Source organism: Aphelocoma coerulescens, chromosome 5 (assembly GCF_041296385.1).
Source record: "Aphelocoma coerulescens isolate FSJ_1873_10779 chromosome 5, UR_Acoe_1.0, whole genome shotgun sequence".
In the NCBI taxonomy this organism is placed as follows: Eukaryota; Metazoa; Chordata; class Aves; order Passeriformes; family Corvidae; genus Aphelocoma; species Aphelocoma coerulescens.
The window spans coordinates 16737993-16759657 of record NC_091019.1 but is presented as its reverse complement, the minus strand read 5'-3'; the positions used below and the strand labels follow the sequence as shown (position 1 = coordinate 16759657).

The window sequence follows — 21665 nt, the reverse complement described above, 5'->3', positions numbered from 1 at the left end:
CTTTATAGACTTAATTCAGAAAATCTGGAGATCATAGATTTTAATGATCAAATTACTCAATCACAATGAAATATCTTTTATTCAAACATCAGGAAATCCACACTTGATTGCAGACTTAGTTAATTCCACTAGAATAGCTGCAGCTGCTGTAAAACCAAAGGCTAAGTGCTGGAGAGGGAAAAAGAAATCCCCCCAAATCCACCCACCCACCCAAAAAGAAATGCAAGTCTTTTGCCACATGTTGAGAGATCATGCAGGGAAAAGGGTTTTTGGAAAAAAAGTTTAGGTACAAGCTGCCTATTTTGTGGAGTGTTACTGTAGAGACTAGAAAGTTCTTCTGGCTTTGACAACTACAATATGGGTTGGAGGAAAAAGTGAGGGACAGTCAGTTTATATGACCTTATTTGTATCAGCTTCTGTGAACAGGACCTGCAAAACCCCCCTAACACTGCTGTGATCTTATATAACACCAGCTACAGGAGGGAAGCACTAGATGTCCTAGCAGCTTTAGATTATTTTAAGGAAAAAATGTCTTATTTCAAGGAAAATGAAAAAAAATGAAGAGTCACATATTGTGCTGAGCAGCAATCATCTGCACTAAGAATGGCACCATTTCCCTTCTTCTGTGTGTACGAGTATGTGAATGTGTAAGAGTTCCTAAAAGATTAATGGCTCTTTTATTCTATGATAAATGGTTTAATGTTCATTTTCTGTACTTGCAATTTATCAGTTATTTAAGGTAGCCCTCTAAAATTACAAAATTATGGGAAAATTAATGTAACTCTTAGACATCACCAGCTGCTCCCACCCCTCCGCGGGGAAGACTGTTAAGTTGGTCATTATGCCGAGTTCTTAGTCCAACTTATGGCAGCAGGGCTGAGGGCAGGGCCTGCTGGCATCCCTCATGTGCTGGGAGAGGGCTGCTGGCATCCCTCATGTGCTGGGAGAGGGCTGCCAGCCCTCCAGACCCTCAGCTCCTGTGTGGACTCCCTACCCACCACTATTCCCTCTCTCTCCTCTTCGCCTTGTCCTCCCACAGGGCAGCAGCAGCAGAGCAGCAAGGGGCATTCCATCCCCTCACAGCACCTCCAGTCCCCCCCATATGGATTATTTTGGGTTTGTCGTGACCTGAGGGGAAGCAGGGAGTGTTTACAGCATTTACTCCATCACATCTGCTGCGGGTGTTGGCAGTGGGTGGCCTGAGCTGTGGGCAGCCCATGGAAGAGGCTGCAGAGGGATTGTGTCACTGGGATGGGATGTGAGGAGTGCAGAGCAAACGCTGTGAGTCTCATGGTGATGCTGGATGCAAAAGTGCCTTCAAAAGGACCTCAGAATGGGGACAGGAAAACATAGTTTCTCTTCCTCCTGTAATGCAGCAGTCAGAAGATATGAACAGTCAGACAAAATGTGATGATTCAACTTACAGCTTTAAATTTTAACCCAGTCTCCATTTTTTCCCAATTCAGCCTTTGCTTCTAAGACAATTGTTTTGAATATATCTGTGCACCCTCAGCAGGACCCCTTTGTTACCAATGCTGCTGTGTGAACAGAATAGCTGTGGGTCCTGCCCTTTAGGCTCTACCACACAATTGGTTCTTGTTGGACTGTGAGCTGATGCAAAGGACCTGATGGGCTAAGTGCCCCCAGCTGACAAGGATTTCTGATTTTCTGGGATAAATCTGCCCTGGTTGAGGTGAGGTCAGAGCTATTTGAGAATGTGTACTGGGTTTTTTCTGTCTTTCTTACAGTAGAAACAAAAGACAGAGAGGGTTTTGAGTATATATTTATGCTTTCTTCACAGTTTTCTCTAATGTTTAATGGAGAAAAAATGTAAATAGAAAGAAGATCTCTGGTGTAACTGAGCAACCTTGGTCGGCACAGGGTGTTTGGAGAATGATGAAGAATGTAGAACTCGCCAGCACTGTCTTTTGATGATTTCGGTGAGTGGAGTTAAAAAATATCTTGTTTGGTCAACACTTTGTGGTATAAGGGACAGTGAATGATTTTAAATTACCTTTTAAATTACTTTTTTTTTTGAGATAACTTCTCTGAAGTTCTGAGTATGTCCTGCTCCCACTGGTGCCATGGGAAGAGAGCAGTTAATTCAGCACTTGGCAGTAAGTGCACAGGATTTTTCTAGACCCAGTCTAGGATCCATATTAGATGCTACGTGCCTCAGACAATGATTCCTGAAGCTACCTTCCTTCATTAATCCCTCCTTGAAAATCCTTAGACTGATCATACTTAGAGGCAGTTCTTTTGCAATGTTTTGATTTCTGTACTGCAAGGAGTTTGTGATTGAGCTGCAAACAGGAGAGATCAGACAATATACAGCCTTAAGATGACCGTAAAAATCACAGGTATTGGGGAGCTTCAGATTGGTTCAGTTGTTTATTCATTTTTAATGGGGTAAAATAGTGGATTTCCACAACAATAAGACCAGGCATGGAAACAGTCTGTGTTCTCTTATTCCCCAAACTTCAAAGACAATGGGGTTCTGAAATGAACATAAAGCATTCTGAAATAATGAGAAGAAAAATAATGTTCTTTTTCTTTTCTGAAAATGTTAGTCCCAAGTGAGGGATAAAAGTTAAGCATTAAATAATTCATATAGACAATCACCAAATTTCCTACCTTTTCTCAAATCTTTGTGCAAAACATGCTGCATTTGGAATTTCAGAGTAATCACTAAATCTTCTTAAAGTTTTCAAATTTTCTGACTAGATATTTGCTTATCTTCTCTCTCTCACTTGCTTTTAATGTCTGAACACTTAAAAATTCAGGCATGCTTTCCACCTCTCCTCATTTACCTCCAACAGCTTAACCTGCAATTTATTGTGAGGATTGCACCTATAAGTAAAACAGGATCAGACCTTAATTTGATCTGCTATTTATCCGTTGTGTTAATTGTAGCCACAGGGTTGTATTAAGAAAGTCAAAAAGTACCACTTGTAACTACAGAGTGGCTCTCACCTTTTAAATGGAAAAACACTCGTTTTCTAGAAAAAATAGGAAAAAAGTGGTTATGAGCTAAATGAAGAAGGCAGAAGGGTTTCTGTTTTTCCATTTTTAATGTAATTAATATAATATTGGCACCCAAAATGTAGCTATCTGGGTGCAAGCCTGCTCCTAGCTTTTACTGCTGCTGGTGGGAACAGATGTGTAATTTCTCACACTTTTGTTTGTTTGTTTGTTTTAAGCTGCAAATGGGGTTCTTGTTAGGCTAATGGATCTTGGGATTTTTACTTCATATTAATCAGGAATTTCATCTGCTTGTATTTCTGAATGATGGGTTCTTCTTATGCCTGGGGTTTTTTGGAATTTTTTCCAAGAAAGACGACAATAATTTACAGTATGAATGACTGAAAAAAGATTGAAAACTTGCTAAGAGACATTTTAGTCCTATTGAGCCACCACAGTGGTAAATTCCTGGTGCCCAGAAAGGCTTTGGCTGAGGAATCTGTGTTATGTTTCATAGTGCCCACTGAAAATAAGGCACCAAGCCCGAGAATAGTAAATTAAAGGGAAAAATCCCACCTTAAATATCTTTCAGAGCAGACATAAAGATGGAGGTATAAAAATACCACAGAAATGCAATAGATTTAGAAGTACCTGATTCTCTTAGGCCCCTTTGAAAGTCTGAGCCTTAAGATGCTTGAAGTTTTTGGAAAATGAACAATAAACACTTTCAGTTCTCAGCTTTGGGGAGCATTTTTCTCAGCTGGCAATGTTTCTGCTTCCTCTCACCCAGAACAAAATTGTCTTGCATGCTGAAGTCTAGGACTTCTTGATTACTTCACAGAGTCAGCTTTAAGCCTCATACTTTTATATTGCAAAAGCAAAAAATTTCTGGTAAATTATTAGTCTATAAATAATGAGTTGATGATGCACACTTCATTAAGGTGTGACAGAATACCAGATATGGGGAGCTCGTTCCCACTTTCTTCTTCTCTATAAAATATAATTTTTTTGTCTGTTATTCCTTTTTCAGTTTCTTTAAGCATGCCAGCTAATCAGTGGGTAGTGGGACTGATAGAGATGCACTGGAATGAGAACTGTTGCTGCACTTGCCTTTCCACCCCGTTAGACATTGGTTTAGTAGGGCTTCCCCTCAATGCTAGTGCAAAGGTGGGAATTCTTAGCTTTGGTTTGTTTTTGTGTTTATTTTTCTCAGTCTTGCTTCTCTCCCAGACCTAAATTTTCAAGATGACAATCTGACTGGAAAGTCCTGGAAAACGAGTGAAGAAGCCAGCTGTACCACCAGTGGCTTGGGAGCTGAAACCAGCTGCCACAGTAAGTCCAAGCCAGGACCCAAACACCTTCCTGGTTCTCAAACAATGGAGAATGGCAAGTTTTGCATCCAAATTGATTGCCAGTGGCACGGTCCTTGACTTTATCTTGTTGTTTCTGGGGTTTGTTTTTTGCTGCTGAGAGAGACACACAGATCCAGTGTGTGAAAGTACAGCTGAACTCAAGCTGTCTGTGCCCTGTTAACACTGACAGAGAGCTTTTCAGGAAGGATAAAACCCCCTCAGTTTGTCTTTGTATTGTCCAGATAGATGTGAGTGAGGAAAAAGACACCTGAGGAACCACAATGTTACCACAGGTGTCTCAAATTTCTGTTTAGTGAAGAACCTCCTTCCTGGAAAGGCTCCCTAATCCATATCAATGTCTCATTTACACAAACATGTTAAGAAAGAATTACACCTTTTTATGCAGCACAAAGGCCAGTGGCAGACAGAGTTTGGTGAGAAATGGCCTTTGAAAATTTCCTTCATTTTTGTTTATGAGCTAAAAAATTATGCATGTAATACTAGTTGGGATTTTGTTTTGTTTATGTGAGTTGGAAATAGTTTCAAGAAAACCTGCAGTTTGCATTCTTAATTTTTCCCAGCTTCCTGCAGATACTGATGTATTTCTCTTTCCTGAATAGAAATTAAGGCTCAGGCCAACAATTTCAGCCATGATAAAATCTCTGTGAGGTCTGTAGTAGAGCTCCTGGAGGGGGAAATATTGCCCTAAAATGCTTTGTGAAGGTGTTTGCTGGTGCTCAGGATCTTCAACCCACTTATTTTCCCTCTCTCGTGGTCTGGTTGAGTTTTGACAATACTACAGGGGCAAGACATGAACAGTCTAGAGAGGCATAAGTGCAGCCAGATTTCCTTTTGTCAGTGCCATGGGAAGGCAGTTTTCCTGGTCCTTGTGTTGCACCATCCATTAAGGAGAAAATGGGTTGAGAACAGAGAGGGTGGCAGTCTATAGAAAAGAAGGGTGGAAAACTTGGAGGTTATCTCAGTCTGCCTGCTTCGGCTTGTGTGATGTGAATACATTGGGTACTTAATAGAATTATGCCCTCCTTATGATGTCTTGTGGTAAATCAGTAGCTCTCAAAGGTCTCTGATGGGAGCTCAAGGGAATTTTCCTGGGTGTGGAAGTTCTGTTCCTCAAGTATAATGTGATGTTTTCTTAAGTTGAGAAGTAAGTGGAGAAGAGGGTTGCAGTTCCCATTAGCTGTCATATCAAACTGGGTAAAGATACACCTGTAGAAAATGCATTTCCAGCCCCTTCCTGTCAAAGGACAGATGTTAATGGCCATTTTAAATAACACTGAGTTCCATACCCCTGCCTGCTGGCCCAAGAAGGCGCTGACATCAAGGATGTGCTACGTCTAGTACTTGTTTTTGAACCTAAGTGCTGAGAAGCCTGTCTGGCACTGCATTATATAACGTGCCATTCCAGACTAGAGGCCACACAATGCTTATGTTGTACTAAAGGCCCACGAAAGCAAACGTGTGGGTTTTCCTTTTAAATATCACCCACAGGTAAGGGCTGTTTCTGGAGCCATGCTTCTGTGTCGGCACGGAGAACAGTGTGGTGCTCTACAACACCAGGTTGTTCTCTGCATGACAGTTATAGGATCACTCTTGCTACCCTGCAGGTGGTTGAGCTGATTCTTGATTAGAGATCAGAAGGGGATTTTTGGCAAGGGTGTATTAGAAGAAATCTGAAGAAAGCTTGTATTTTGGAGACTTAGCTTTATTGTGGATTCTAACTGTGCTTTACCTGTCTTTTTTGGACCGTGTTCTCTCTCTGCATTTAGCTAACAACAATACAAGCTTTTGTGATGTCCTGTATTCTGAGTCAGTCAACGGGACAAGGGAGTCTCCATCTGCTGTTGTTCATATATAGAGTTTATGGTCACATTGCCATACAATTACAGGGTGCTAATAAATTGAGTGACAATTAAGAGACATGTGACTACAAAGAGGAGACAAAAATTAATGGTTATTCCTTTACTCTGCCTACTCTTTCTATTCTGCATTCTGGTTTGCTGGATGGTTTAATTTGGAATGATGGTTTTTAATGCTTGTACCCCAAAGGTGTGGTTTTGTTTCGGTTTGTTTGTTTTTGTTTGTTTTTTAAAATTTTTTTTATTCCTTAAGGAAGAAAATTGATTCCTTATGTTCCATACATTAAGTTTCCTTAACATTTTTTTTCAACATGCATAAAATTACAGATCTCTGGAGAGAATGAAATACCACATTGCACAATGTAATACTGCACCCAATCTCTTTATTTCTCCCCTCTGCTGCCAAACCTTCCAAAAATCATAACATAGCATTAATACATTTATGGGTACTGGTTTTCCATGTTTGATACAAAGTAAAAATATGATGATTGACCAGGCACAAAAATATGTGATGTCAGTTTGTGGGGGATAAATACAATTCTGGGGAATAAAGCCTTGAATCTGCTGCCTACTAAGAGTCAGAGTGGAGAGATTTGGTGTGTGAGGACTAATTTTAACAGTGCCATCCCGTGTGTGGCTAAGGAACTACACTGTAGGTTCTAGACAGTGAACTAGCACCCTTGAGAAAATTGATAAGATGACATCAAATTTTTTAGTTGAAGCAGATTTATGAGAGTAGTAAACAGTACCTAATATAAACCAAAAGACAGGAAAAGGTATTATGCCCAGGTCATCACTCTGTACTGTAAACTTGAGGCATCATACTGTGTTTGGATATATGAATCTTTCAAACCAATGAGAAGGAACATCAGGTTTGTGGACTATTTTGTATTTTTCACTGTTTGCTTGATTTGCTTCATTAAAGCAAAATGCCTTTTCTGAGTTCCAGTTGTGGAGCAGACTGTGTAAAGAAGGTCCTCCTGACAAGCTGTTCCCAAGGAAGCGAGGAAGTGGCAGTGGAGTTTTTCTCCAGCTGCATATCTGAGAGGAGGTGCTTAGTGTATTAAAATGATGTTTTGCTTTGTGGTTCAGAAAGACAGATACCAGTTCTACTCTGAATAAGTCATTTAGTCTCTTGTTGCACCCTCCACCGCTATTATTCAAACTGGTTTTTTTTTTTCCGCTCCCACTTAAAATTTTTTCTTTCTATCCATCCCTGCTAACCTCTCATATCCTGCATGAATCTCTTGCTGGCAGTTCTGAGCTCCATAGTCTCACTTCTTTTCTCTCCTCCAGGATTTCGCTTTTTCTTGTTGTGTTTGTTCTGTTTTTGTCTTCTCATTTTTTTTCCTTCCAGTATTTCCTCTCTCCACCTTCACTTTGCATGGACTATATACCAAGTCATCTAGCTGGATGTGTATGTGGAACATTTGAGAAAGACAGAATAAAGTAGAGGAAGGTAAGGGAAAGAAGTCTATGCGTAGTTGTTTAAAGAGGGACTTGTGTTTCTAGCACCTATGAGGGGAAAAAAAGGAAAAAGAGAGAAAGAGAAAAAAGGGTGGGGGAAGTAAAATATTGAGAACAATTCTGGAGAGCTCCTGTTCATTTTGAGTCCTGTCAGCAGGGGACCAGCTACAGTAACAATATGTTATTAGTTGCCTTGTTTTATATCCATTGAATATGACATAATTTTTACAGGTAAATCTGTTGTGACTTCTCCCTTCCTTCTCACAAAACAATTTGTAGAAGGAACGGGATACCAAATATTTAAGAAGCCACTTAAAAAGTCTTTTTTTTTTTTTTCTCTTTTCATCAACTTTCTCCATTCCAGCGTGTGCAGTAAGTGCCTGTCCCTGAGAGTTTGCACCAAAGCCACAGTTTGAACCAGGCTGTACATAATAGGCGCCTCTGTTAGTTCCCTCCAACTGAAGCTCCCAGCAGTGGATGGAAAATCAGACATCCAGCACTGCACAATAAATCTTATTGTAATTCACTCACTTAGCATCACCGCGAACAGGCCTTGAAAAATGTGTCGTGTGTGCTTGAAATCATACTTGTGCTCCTGCCATTAAAGAGCAGAAAGAAAAAAAAAAAAACCCCTCGTAAAAAAGTTTCATTTACTTTTTTGTTATAAAATACTTTTTACTGGTGCCAGCTGGAAGGAAAATGACCCAGTTAGATCTCAAAATTATGATGTAGCTTTAAGTGCTATGTTTAGATTAACTGCCAAAATGTTAGTATAAAGTGGTAGGTGTTTGTGCTGCAGATAATAACTAATGTACTGTTGGTCAAGATAGGCCACTGTTCTGTTATTATTGTATGGATCTTATGACTAAACATTGGAGCAAGCCTAGTGGAACAACAATATTTTACTGTGTCTGGAATACTAGCTTGTCAGAACTTAATTGGGGTGCCAAAAATCTAATGAATCAGATGGGGAAAATGTCTTTTTTTTTTTTTTTTTCTGTATGCTGATAGTTCTGATTTGTATTCCTTTCTGTAAAGTGAACTGTATTTATCTCATGTATTTCCTGGCAAGTGCTGTCTCAAATACAGTCAGATCCCTCTGATTGTCAAATGATTATGGTCTTCCAAAGACAGTGAAAACATCTTTGGTTTCTTTTTTTTCCCCCTTTGCTTGTGAGACTGGGTTAAATGTGTTGTATATTTTAAAGGACCTGGCATACAAGGAAAAATCAAGGTTAAAAGCACTTCAGAACTCAAGTTGTGCTGATGTGTATGACCTTTGGGCCCAGAATTAGCTATTTTTACTCTGTTGATATAAAACATTAACCTCAGTCAAATGCTTCTTGCAAGAAATGAAAACAAAACTGTGATGTTTAAATACACAATCTAGATGTACCTACACCAGTTGCCATGAAAAAGTCAACATTTGCTAACAGACACCACATGGTGGATTCTGTGGTACTGCAGCTTTTCCCTTGAAAAGGAAGAGAAGCACCTGTGGGAGAGGAAAAATCTTGAATCCACATGAGCTCCTAACCAAGCTTCTGTTGTCATCAGCCCTTGCTTCTGATTTTCCCTGCTCCCTTCTCTCCTGTGTTCTGCTGTATCCAGGCAATAATCATGGCTAGATGATGTTCAGTAATGTTAGGTACTTGTCTTGTTCCTGCTTGTGACTCCTGTGTTGGAGTGAGGAAAGATTTGGTAAAATATAACAAATGTTTTATTGGTGTTTTTGTGTGTGTTCGGGTGGTTTTGTTTGTTTGTAGTTTGAGGTTGTTTGTTTTTTTTAATGAGGGAGAGGTCAGGTTCAAGCAAACCAAGAAATACTTGTAGATGTTTCTTGGTCTAGTTCTGCCTTAGAACAGGGCTGATCTTAGTGTTGTGTTTAGTCTTCATTTTTGTAGCTGATAGGGCTTCCAAATATCACTTGGGACTATTTTCAGAGAAAGGGTGTTCAGAATAACCTCTAACTCTTGATTAGTCCTGGGCTAATGGATGGCAATGCCATCTGCACCTTGCTTACACAAGCTGCAGATTTCCAGTTGCTATAAAAATAGCAACTTGCTGAAATTTGCCACATTTTCCAAAGCTTCCTCTTGGACACTAGGTTAAAAGAAAAGGATATTGCCAAGCAACATAATCAAGATAAATTTTATATTCAGAATGTGCACTAAACGAGATTAACTTTCAAATTATTTTTCTGGTATCTATGAAAAATCCAGTAAAAAAGTTCTGCAGCTATAGTAAACAATAGAGAGAAGTGATTCATGGATTAATATTTATGCTTTATTTCAACAAAAGTTAATAAGATACTTTCTGTTTTAATGCCTGCTATTTCAGAAATGGATAGAGAATAACTGGTGACAGTTCAAATAGGAGAAGTACTGTGCTTCAAATAATGCTATTACATTGATCTTTTTACAACAATGCTTTCCTTAACATTCAGAATAACCAAAAATTTATGCAAGCTCCTCTGGCTGCCAAATTAAAAGAACAGTGGGACTCGTCACTGAGTCATAATACAATGAAGAGAGCATGGTGTAAAATGGGTATGATTAAAAATACAGGTTAAAACTTCACATCTATAGTCATAGCTACTAAGACAGCTCTCCTGTGGTTTACTTTGCTTTGTTAGGGTACTAACATTTTTGACTAAGTTTTGAGTCTTTTGAATTGGGAATGCTGTAGACAGTAGTGTTTTGAATTCAGTAGGAACATATGTCTAATGAGTTTTCCTTCTCTGCTCAATCTAATATTAAACACACTTGAAGTTTTATTGCAAGTTCTCCTTCTTGAATTCCTAGAATGAAAACTTAACATCTCAGCCTTTACCGTACCAGGAAGTGATCAGTGGAATGCTTTAGAAAGCGAACACTGTTTATTTTAATTTGCTGCTCCAATTAGAGTGTTCAATAAGAAAATACTTTTAATTAAAATATGGTTACTAAAAATACGACATTACTCCTTTTTGAGCTAAGATGTCTAAAATAGACAGCACTTTGGAAATATGGAAGTTTCTACCACTTTTTCTGAGAGCTGTGGCTGAAATATTTGCATAGATGTCCAGCAATGAACAACAGGGAGAGTACCACCAGCTGGCACAGGGTTAGAGTGAAATGGTGGGAGGATACTGAAGCTTTTTCCTACAGAATTTCATAGCAGAAGTGGGCCTAATGTAGTGACTAATGGACAAACACAGGGCTTCTATATACGCCTTTGAACTTCTTCCAGAAACAGGCTAAAATGTGAATCCCAGTCTACCAAGCTGTGATAGAAAGGATGCAGCCAGAAAATCAACCTTTGGATTTTTGTGTTGGCTGCTGAAGTCCTGATTTCCCAACTGTGAGGCCTTTATCTCCCTTGTTTCTACTGGTGTCACCTTTCAGAAGCATGTCTGAACTGATGCTGGCACGCTTCCATCACTGAGCTGGGTTTTTAGGTGTGTGGTTAAGTTTGGTGCAGATTTTCTTCAGTCTTACCTGAGGGTTGGCTTTTTAATTGAAGGACTGAGGTTTTTGTGTGTTTATATTTGCTATCGGGGAGCTATAAGAGGAAACCTCAACAATCAAAGTTCAATGCTGTTTGGTATTTATTTGTTTTTCTTAGTAATGTGAAACTTTCAGAGGAATTAGAAATAATAGATTGTGGGTTTGGTTTGTTTGTTTGTTTTCATTTTTTTTCTTGGTTTGGTTTTTAGTTTTTGTTCATTTGTTTTTGGTTTTCATTTTGGTTTGGTGCTTTTTTGGTACAAAGGGTATATAAGTGCGAATATCTGTACTTTATTTGCCTGACAATTGTTGTAGTTTGATACTGTATTTTTTTCTAAGTGTTGCAGAAATTGCCAGGTCAAAACCTTACTTATTAATAGCTCTAGGTTTGTTGGGATGGGAATGGCATCCAGTTCTGCTAAGAAACAGCTGAGCATCTGAGAGTTCGAGACGTGTATGTGTTCTTATTTTTCTTAGTGAATGTGTAGTAACCGAAAGGAAGGGCGTGTGTTAAGACTGATATGAGCACAGGTACCCTTTTGGTAAGATTTATCCTCTGGTAAATACCACATATTTTGCAAAACTCCTTTGTAGACAACACACAGTGTTTCCATTAACTGCAGCAGTCTTAGAATCTGCGCCATAAATAACAACACTGTGAGTTCATCTCGTGTTCACAGCATATAGACAACCACAGGAAGGGGGGAAAATCATTAAGGAACTGTGTAGAGTGATAGCTACAGCTATGACTGCATTCCTTATAGTCTAGGGACAGAACATATAGTTATATTCTACCAAAAGTAAAGGTACTTCTTAATTATGTCAGTTTATTTCTGGACAGCAAAGCAGTCCGAGCCAGTTCAGACTGTGCCTGAACAATCTGCAACTTTAGTATTGTTTAAAATCCCAGCTTTGCTCCTGTCTGAAATGTCTCCAGATCCTATGTGTGTACAGTTGAAGCCCATTCCAGCTTTAATGTTTATCTAGATAGTGTGAAAATTGTGATGATAATTTACTGCAACAGCTGACATGCTTGCTATCTTTAAGTATTCCACATAATTTGCCTGGGATAATGAAATCTTATTTTGAATGGCTGATGACACTATGTCGGGTGTCCTTACAGTTAAATACTGAAAATTGGATTTGGCTGTGTATTGCTATGGATGTGTAAAGGGGCCTATGGTCACAGGGAGCAGCACTGCTGATGAGGCTGCTGCTTGGTTTTGTGGCGAAAGAAGCTGTCTGCTGCCTGACCACTCCAGTCTCTGGACAGCTGAAACTTTACAGCCTGAATCCTACACCTCACAAAGCCATGAGGCTGCTGCAGGAGCAGGAACATCTAATTGTTCATTTACAGACCTAGGAGCCTGCTCTGAATCTTCTGCCTTACGTGTTTTACACAGAGACACGTGCTGGGGATTCTGTTGCGTCCTACCAACAGTTTCAGTTTTAGGAGGTGCATGTTGTCATGAGTTCCATGCTGTGCTGATTAAGCCACATACTTCACTAATCAAGCTGCAAAGTTAAGTAGGTGAAATTTAATAGACTCTACTAATCAAGGTGCATTCTTTGTTGAGCAAGCTGAATATTTTAAATGTAGAGGGTTTTTATGTACTCTGTTAACTGGCTTGGAGGCCTCTTATTGCCTACATACATGGCTAGCAAAAAGCCACCAGGAGCTGTTCCATTACTGACAATGGAAGGAATGTGAGCTTTCACTTTGATACTTGTTCCAGTGGAGCTTAGGGAAGGAGTAATCAAAATTAGCCCTAGTGAGCAAATGACTATTTCGCTTTGATAAGTCTCATTGGATTACACTAGAACACATTCCTAACATAGCAGTTCCCACCAATAGCAAGGGTACATGTGCTCCACACGACCCTTGCACCTCAACTTGTCTGCAGGTTTCTCATAGACCATAACTGATCTTTAAGGCCCTCTAATGATGATTTTTGTCTTTGTTCAGATAATCTTAATTCAGTTTTAATTCAGAACGCTTTCTTCAGCACACCTCAGTCACACCTCTAAAGTGACTGGAAAAGGCAGAAGAATGGTGGGTTTGTGTCTTCCTCTCTTGCCAGGAGCAGACAGGACGTACTGGAAAATATGTGAAGCAATGGAAAACCAAAAAGCCATTGCTGCAGAAAGTTGAGCAACAGCATCATTCAACACTAGACTGTGCAAGTTACACGGAGCCAACGTAACAAGAAACAAGGCATTCTAACTAGCTTAGGGAAAGTAAGCGTGTAATTAAGAGGGCAGAATGAAGCATATAGATGGGATGAAGTTGAAGCTGAAAGAGAAGAGAATAAATATTGAGAGCAAAAGTAATTTCACAAAGTTCTACCCTGGATTCACGTGTGATGATAAGGACCCACAGATACACTGTGTTGCAAGTTCACATGTTATAGCTTTGGTGCTCTTCTGGGTCTAATCTAGGGGCAAATTCTTTCTATTTGCGAAATGCTGATGGATTCACTGCACCTATTTCAAGGAAGAGCAGATTCCTTTGGTCTGAGTTAAGCTTTCTTCTGCCATTTTGTTTGCTTCACCCTGTGAGTTTTAACACAGTAACTCTTGTAGCCAACAGGATGCAGTGGCATCCTTCTCTGAGGGAAGACTTTGGTCTCTGTGTTTCAGCAGCCTAAATAGTGGCATATGAGAAATATTGGTGGTTTTAAAGAATTGCTTGTTCTTCCCAGCATCCATATGGAAGTAAAGTAAGTAAAAGTAAAATTCCCAGTCAATAAAGGCTCTCTGACCTTAAAAAAAGAAAAAGAAAACTAAGATGGGTATACAAATACCCCTCCTTCCAGGTGACTTTGGTGTGAAATGCAGAAATGGTAAAGGTTTAGTTTCAATTATTTTGGAAATGTCTTTTGCTTTGTTCAGTCTACATGGAGTGCAACCCACTCAGCTTCAATTCACCAACTTGTTTCATATTATTATGCCTATGCCTGTTAGTTTTTGATTTATATGCTTTGGATCTAACCACTGGAATAATTTGATCATAACACCGTCAGTAATTGAGTAAATGACTGTTTTTTTTTCTGGTTGCTTATTGTCTCAAGAGCCATAGCACTGTCATGCTTTTTGGCTCAGAATGATTACTGAACATTGTCTTCTTGTCATATTTTATCTAATCTTTATCCTTCTGGTGGGGTATATGCAGGGAGAGATGATGGATTTGTGATTGTATGGAAGGTATAACTGCAGCTTCTAAATACTTGGTTAATGTCTGTTGTCAAGTTGGTGGCTTGGCACGCTATTGACATAATGGTTTCCAGACACAGAAATATTGTAGTTTGTTTGTCAACTGAATTATTGAGATGTCCCCTAGCTTTACAGTGAATCAGTAAAATACTGTATTACACTTAGTAGGAACAACCAAGTGACATAAATTATTAAAATTAAATTGTATTTCTCAACATAAGCAAGCAGAATACAGTACAAAGAAATGACTGTGGTGTATTGGGTTCTTGGGGGAGGGGTTGAGGAGGGTTGGGGCCTTGTTTGTTTGTTTTTCTTTGTCCACCAACTTGCTCAAAGTAGGATTCCACATTAGTGAGAAATAATTAGTTCTATCGTAATTTTAAAATTTTGATTGGTGACCCCTGTAGAGCAGGGACTTCTTTTTTTGGTACATACAGCATAGGGGTGCATGGTGTACACAATAGAGATCTGGTCCAAAACTGAACTGAGTTTGATTGCTCAACAGGTATTAGATACAAGTGGATCAGTTGCATAAGACAACTAAACACAGATTTAACTTGCTCTTTTTCTTGTAGGCTTTCAAAGCAGAAGTTTCTGCTCTGTGAATTTTTTTTTTTTTTTTAAAAAGACCAAATGCCTATCAGAATTTTGCTTAAAAACTGTTGGAAGCAAAGTTTGATTGCTAGGATGCTTCATGAGTTCAAACTGCAAAGGACAAATGTGTCCATTGCGTGCCACACAGTGTCAGTGTAAAGCCTCAAAGAGTGCGTAAATTCCACAAGATGTAAATTCCACTCAGTAGTGTGCAGGTTGATTACGGCTCAACATCTACATAGGCTCTTTAATTAAGAGTAAAGGTCAATAGGTTAAATAAGTAACTTAATCAGAAAATTATGCAGAAGTGCCACAAATCAAATGCATTAGTCAACCCTTGAGATCGATAGGGTATGCAAATCGATCAGTAGAGTATATACTGTGGGACTTCAAGTACCGAAACATGCAGCGTGATACTGCAAACACAATAGTTTATAGAGTTTGTCTCAGCTGACAGCTCAGCTATTATTTATTTATTTCCCAGTTGGAGCTTTACTGTGCCATGCACAGCATTTGATTCCCAGGTCTCAGCTCATCTTGAGCGTGGTGCAAAGCTATGAGCAAAGCTGGGGTTTGGATTAGTAAGGGAGAGATTTCAAAGCATGCACCATGTTGTATAACCACCAAGGTTGGGTAAGGGGCAGGAAAAGCAACAAGGCTTCTTTAACTAGGACGACAGGGTGTAGGCCCTCTAGAATATCTGAGGAGCAAGGTCCAAACTTTCTTCTCTGCTGTGGTTTGCTTGGCGCAAGGAAGAGGAGACTGATTTATGGCTCCCTCATTCTCCCTGTGCCAGCCCTGACCTCAGCATAGGATAGAGAACTGCTTTTCTTGTGACAGCTGGGGCAAGCCAAAGTGCAGGATGTTCCAGCCACAAACCTTCCCCTGTCCCTGTTTATTTGACAGGACATGGGGAGTTAGGACCAGATGTTCAGCATGTGCAGGTTAACTCCTGGCACTTCCATGGACCTATGCCCAGATCCAGTCACTTTCTCTTGGACTTCCTTTGCTATTTGCTAGAGTCTTGTTCTGTCCCTGTTAAAGAGCAGGTGACTGTTGTATGTAAGAGCCCAGATCATTATTATCAATGCCTTTTTGCAGGAGGCAGCCATTACACAACTGTATAGAGGGATGTCCAGGTTTGGTAAAACCTATGCTGTTCTGAAGAATTTTTGGTTGGAATCGATCACTGAATGATGGGAAATGCATTCCATAACCAGATGTTTGTAAGTGATAGATTTCCAACCAGTGTGAGCAATTTTTATCACCTGGTGGGATGCAGTATGGCTTCAGAGTGTAGAAATCTGTTATCAAGTCAGAAATACACTGAGATCAGATGTTCAGCACCTCTTCAGAACAGCAGGAAACAGAGGGACAGCACATCTGAAAAGAAACCACCAACAAACCAACCTCAGGAAGGGAAATGATCTGGCTGTTCTCACAGCAAATGTGCAGACTGATTGTGTTTGGGTGGAACCATGTCCACTCAGCGTAGTCTTTTTTAACTCTTCCACATAGTTTCTGGAAGTAAACAGAGTTGTTATGGAAATAAGGCAGATGGAAATCCTCTCCTCCTGTAATCATAGTGTGATGGACTCCTTGGCAAAGGAGCTGAGATTTCCTGCCCATTAGCACAAACATAAAACTCATTGGTATCTAGCAGTGGAAGTGCCAAGTGGAAATCTATTGTGTCTCTCTTTATCCTTTGCACTTCTTTTGATTGTCTGAAAGAGTCATGGCTGAATGTATTCTGAGCTGATGCATTGTTGCTAAGGCGCATTGTGGGAGGATCCAACTCAGCAATACAATATTACTGAGAAAAGAGGGTGTTGGAACTACTTTTTTTAAAAAGTTTTCTCCCTGATTTAAAGAAATCACATTTCTTTCTTTCTTTTTGCCCATTTCTGTTCTTTCAGTACTTTTATTGTGTTTGTTTTCAGGTTATGTGGTATGGTATATAGCTGCTATTTTGTCTATCTTTTGTTTAAATTATAGGTAGTTTAAACAGGTGGAATAATTTATGAGACTATTTTGGCAAGTTCTCACCTAACTTTGTTTCTAGAAATCTGAGCTTAAAATTCTGTTTCAAGTTGTAGGCTACTTCTGTATTTATAGTAAGATTGCTGCTTAATAAGTTAATCATGTTATCACATTTTACCGACATTATTCATATTATCACATTTTACCACTATTATTGTTATTTCTGCTGTAGGGAGAAGCTGTGCTGTTACTGAACTTTTAGGATGTTTTCAAGACATAAGTGTCAGACTGTGGTTTGTACTGACACTTTCTAATTTTTATGCAAAGGGTCAAAATTCCAACCACATCTCTCCTTGGAAGCAACTTCCAGAGCAGTGGGTGGCTTCAGAATGACAGAAACTTTGCAACTCTTTACTAGATTTCAACAGCTGTCTTGTACAACTGTATTATGTTTTGTTAGAGTGTTGTGCCTGCCAACACCACTTGTGATTTAGTTTTGTTACCTTGGGTGTTTTCCCTATACCTGACTTAAAAAAAACCCTAAATGAAACTAGCAGGAAAAATAAAACATCATCCTGGGAAGTTTCCTGTGATCAGAAAGGTGGAAGTAAAGAAACAAAGAAAAAGGGACTATTTCAAATTAGATAAGGAACTGAAATCTTACTACTTTATTTCAGTTTTCTAATCCTGGAGGCAAGAGCCTTTCTTTCCCCCCTCTGTGTTTCTCTCCCTTTCTTCATTTTTTGTTGTTGCCTGTGAATATCTTAAAATGAGATCTGAATGTGATGTAAATCTTAGAAATGAAAGAGTCATTAAGAGAAAAGCATATTGTATATATTTCAAATCTCACATTTTCTAGTTCAACCTCGTGATTTGATAATGGTCTGGCTTGAGCTTTCTAAATGTTTGTGTTTGGCAATGCTCAATTCCATTGATAGTATATTAAAATTCATAGCAGAATTTCTGAGCATCTGGGGAGATGGATCTTCCTCCAACATCTATCCACCTGCACATCAGACACTGGAAAAACCTGTAAGATCTTTTGTAGTAGCACCCACTTATCACTCCCCACTCAGTCTTGACATACCAAAAACTTGGGTATGCGTTGCTCATGTGTCTCCTGGCAAATCTTTTCATAAAGAAACGATGATTTTTCAAGCTTGGAAGAAAATCCAAAACTAGGAAATGTTTCCATTTTTCCGTGGTTTTGCTTCATAGGTTTGGTGGAGCTCAAGTAGTGTTAGGAGTTGAGTAGAATGACTTACATGTATCTGCTCAATGTATAGAGGCATTCATCCAAACCTTCTCGTAGCAGTCACCTTCAGAATCTCTCTATAAAGGATTCTAGTTAAATTCTTTAGTAAGTTTGACCCTATTTTTGTCAGAAATGTGCTGCCTATTGGCCGTGCCAATCAACAGAAACAGAGTCGGAGTAGAGCATCACTTTGCTATCTTAGCAGATGATTCTTGCTGCTCTGTGGGCCTCAGGAATGACAAATGAAGGAGCTTTTCTAGGCTCCTCCTCCATGCATGTGCACACATTCAAACAGCTATAGAGTCTGTGCTTGTGTGATGCTTTATTCCTGTTAAATGCTTTCATTCTCTCTATGGTCCCATTTTTCATTTCGGTTTCTACATTTGATTCTCAACATACGAATCTTCAGTGTTTATTGCATAGCCCCATTTTAAAATAATAATGTTCTTGCTTTGCTGTCGTTTCCATACAATGAATTGCTTTGGTTTTCATTACCAGTAGAAGGTGGAATCAATAAACCTCTATGTCATTCAGTCTATATATAATTTTATTAGAAAGGTCTGTGTGGAAGGAACTTCATCTCCAGGCTGAAAATGTACTATTTAAAAGGTTGCACCGGGACAATGAGTAAAACTAATATTTTAATGGATGACATCTATATTGTTTAACCAGTGTAACTGATGTTTCTGTTACTAATCTAAATTCTGAAGCCCAGCAGAAGAATGCAAGTGTGTTGCATTATGTAAATGATGTATAGGGTTCACATTGTTGAGAAAAAAGCCCCTGAAATAGATATTGAATTGCTAACCCCAAGGCAAGGATCACCAGCTGTCTTTCAGCTCTATAAAGGAGTTGCTAACAGGAGCAGTTCATATGACTCTCAGCACTACTATAACTTCTTAACTCTTCCAGTGCATGAATCCCCTATTGAACAGAAATAAAAATACTTAAGTCAGTATTTCAAAGCCTCTGTTTCTTTTAGAAAGAAAAGAAAAGTAGCACATTTTTGTAAATCTGTGGGGGTTTTATGGTTGTTAAGCTAATACACTTTAGGCTATTTGGTCACATTAGTAACTGAAAAATGCAGTAAGAACATGAATGTGTTATCATAGCTGATCTGCAATATTTCAGGTGTGTGAGACATGGTATATCTCATTATGATTTAGCCCCCTGAGGTATACTAGGGTCTTCACAGAAGACACAGTCCTTGATAAATAGCAAGTGATTATCATCTCAAGCTCTGGTCCCGCAATTTACTATAGGAGCAGTACTTCCATCTGTACAGAGCCTTATCTGCTTCAAGGTTTCAGTCGGATAAAGAGCTGTCTGCAGGAGGATGCCTGGCTTCAATAGTTCCTTGTTCTCTCGTAGATCGCTATCCGCACAGAGCTTCTTCTGCGCTCAGGGCCCCGACTAAACCACGATACAATTGGCAAACATTGTTCTGCAAAGGGATCTGGGAGTTGCTGTGGGGAGGTGGGTGCATCTGTGTCCTGGTGCTTGTGTTTGTGCATCCTCCCTCACTGCAAAAAGGAAGAGTGGAGGCTTTTTGTCGCACTCAGCCTGAGTTCCATTTTTGAAGAAATAGTGTACTGTATTTAATGAGGACCCATGTAATCAGGACACCTGCATTCCCGGTATGTTGCCCAGGGAACCAATTTACCCTAATGACAGTGAATGACATTTACTGCTGCTTAGACTAGTGCTTAATTTAAACAATAGTGCACTAGCAATATTTAACTTAATGGGGATGTATTGGGTCCATGCCAGTGGGTTAAGTAATGTTTAACTAGGTGTTAAATAGGTAATAATAGAATAATACTTTGACTTATGTAAGGCCAATATATTCTACCTGGGAACCTCTAAGCGTTAAAGAAATATTAAGGCACCATAACTCAGAGTATCTGTTTTGAAAGGGAAATAAATTTTTTTCTCATTTTTCAGAGATGCACAGAGAAACTGAGTCTGTCTAGTCTGCCCTCAGTTTGACATCCAGTAATATATTGATACTAGCTGTGGATGGACTTGTGAGCAAAGTATTTCAATCATTCACAGTTTGTGCCTGGGATTGATTTTGATCCCATACTTGAATTTCGTATCTCTCTTCACTTGTCTTAGCTATGCAACAAACCTCCCTTTTTTCTATTATATCAAAAGCTCTTGAAATGGTGCAAATCTACAACATGACATTGTTCTCCACAAACAGTGAGGACCAGCTGAACATTGGAAAATATTGGTGTAATAAGCAGTTATAGAACGAGTCTTTTGGCTTTGCTCGACTTCCAACATCATTAAGATGTCAGAGCCCTGAGATAGTGGGCCCCTGGTCAATAAAGGAAAGATGGTTTAAAAATCAGAAACATGATTTTTCATTGTGTTATTTCATTGTATTTCCTGGATTTAACTGTACCACACACTCCATTGTGAGAGCTGCTGTACAAGAAGCTAATTTCACAATGTTGGTATCTAGATCCCTGTAAAATTCTAGACTCTTTTATATCGGAGACTTGGACTTGTCAGAGATATGGGTCATGCTCTGCCTGAAACTCCAGCTGTAAGCTTCCCAGCTCGTGTGGTTTCAATTGCCTGCATATCAAGGAATCAAGGCCCAGCTCTTGCAGTCCAGCTGCTTAATCTGGACTGCAGCTGCTAAAGCAGACCAGTGATAAACATCTGCAAAGAGATGAGAAAGGTAAAAATACAGGCAGAAACATGATTGTTGAGAGAGGGTCATTAGTATCTCAAGTGTTCTAGAAGAGAATAAACCAGCATGGAAAGGGATAGAATCTTAAAAGGGAAGGGGGAGATAGGAAACCGAGGTCAAAGTCTATTGGCCAGTAAATAATTGCATTACATTTCTCAGATAAGTATATCCTGCTTGCTGTGTCTCTTTGTGCTTGGCCAATGGTGCTCAAACAAGTGATATTTGGCTTCAAAACATCAGCACCTTTAAGGCACCTCCAGTTAATCTCTGTTTTATTCAGATAACACTACCCTCATTGTGTTGAATTGACTAGAAAATTTGTGGGAAAAAGGCTTGTGGTTAAATCTGATTTCATTCAGATTTGTTCCTTCATGGCTCCATAAATGCTACAGTTCTTCGATTACTATGGCAGTGCTGTATTTTACTGGAATTTGGGATTTCTCTGTAGTGGTCTTAGAATCACAGAATCATTAAGGTTGGAGACCTCCAAGATCATGGAGCACAACCTCTGACTGAACACCACCAGGTCCACTAGGTCCTGGCACTGAATGCCATCTTCAGCTACTTCTTGAACACTTGCAGGGATGATGATCCCACCACCTTCCAGGGCAGAACATTCCAGTATTTAACCACCTTTTCAGTGAGGAAATTCTTTCTGATAGCCAATCTGAACCTCCCCTGGGACAACTTGAAGCCATTTCCTTTTGCCTTTATTCTGATATTAATTAATTTGATTAAAAGCCAGTATCCTGCCTAAACCAGGCCCAGAAGGGA

General features: G+C 39.4%; 1 long non-coding RNA gene across 8 annotated transcripts in view; it reads left to right on the top strand.

Moving 5' to 3' along the window:
- LOC138111304 (uncharacterized) overlaps window positions 1–21665 on the top strand; it is an 86018-nt gene that overhangs the window by 222 nt on the left and 64131 nt on the right. For 6 of the 8 annotated variants that reach the window (XR_011151320.1, XR_011151321.1, XR_011151318.1 and 3 more), the window contains exons 1-2: window positions 1724–1940; window positions 4175–4293. This is a non-coding gene — a long non-coding RNA (uncharacterized lncRNA). Of the gene's footprint in view, window positions 1–1607; window positions 1694–1723; window positions 1941–4174; window positions 4294–21665 lie in introns of those variants that run through there. The other 2 variants (XR_011151316.1, XR_011151317.1) reach the window with 2 other exon arrangements.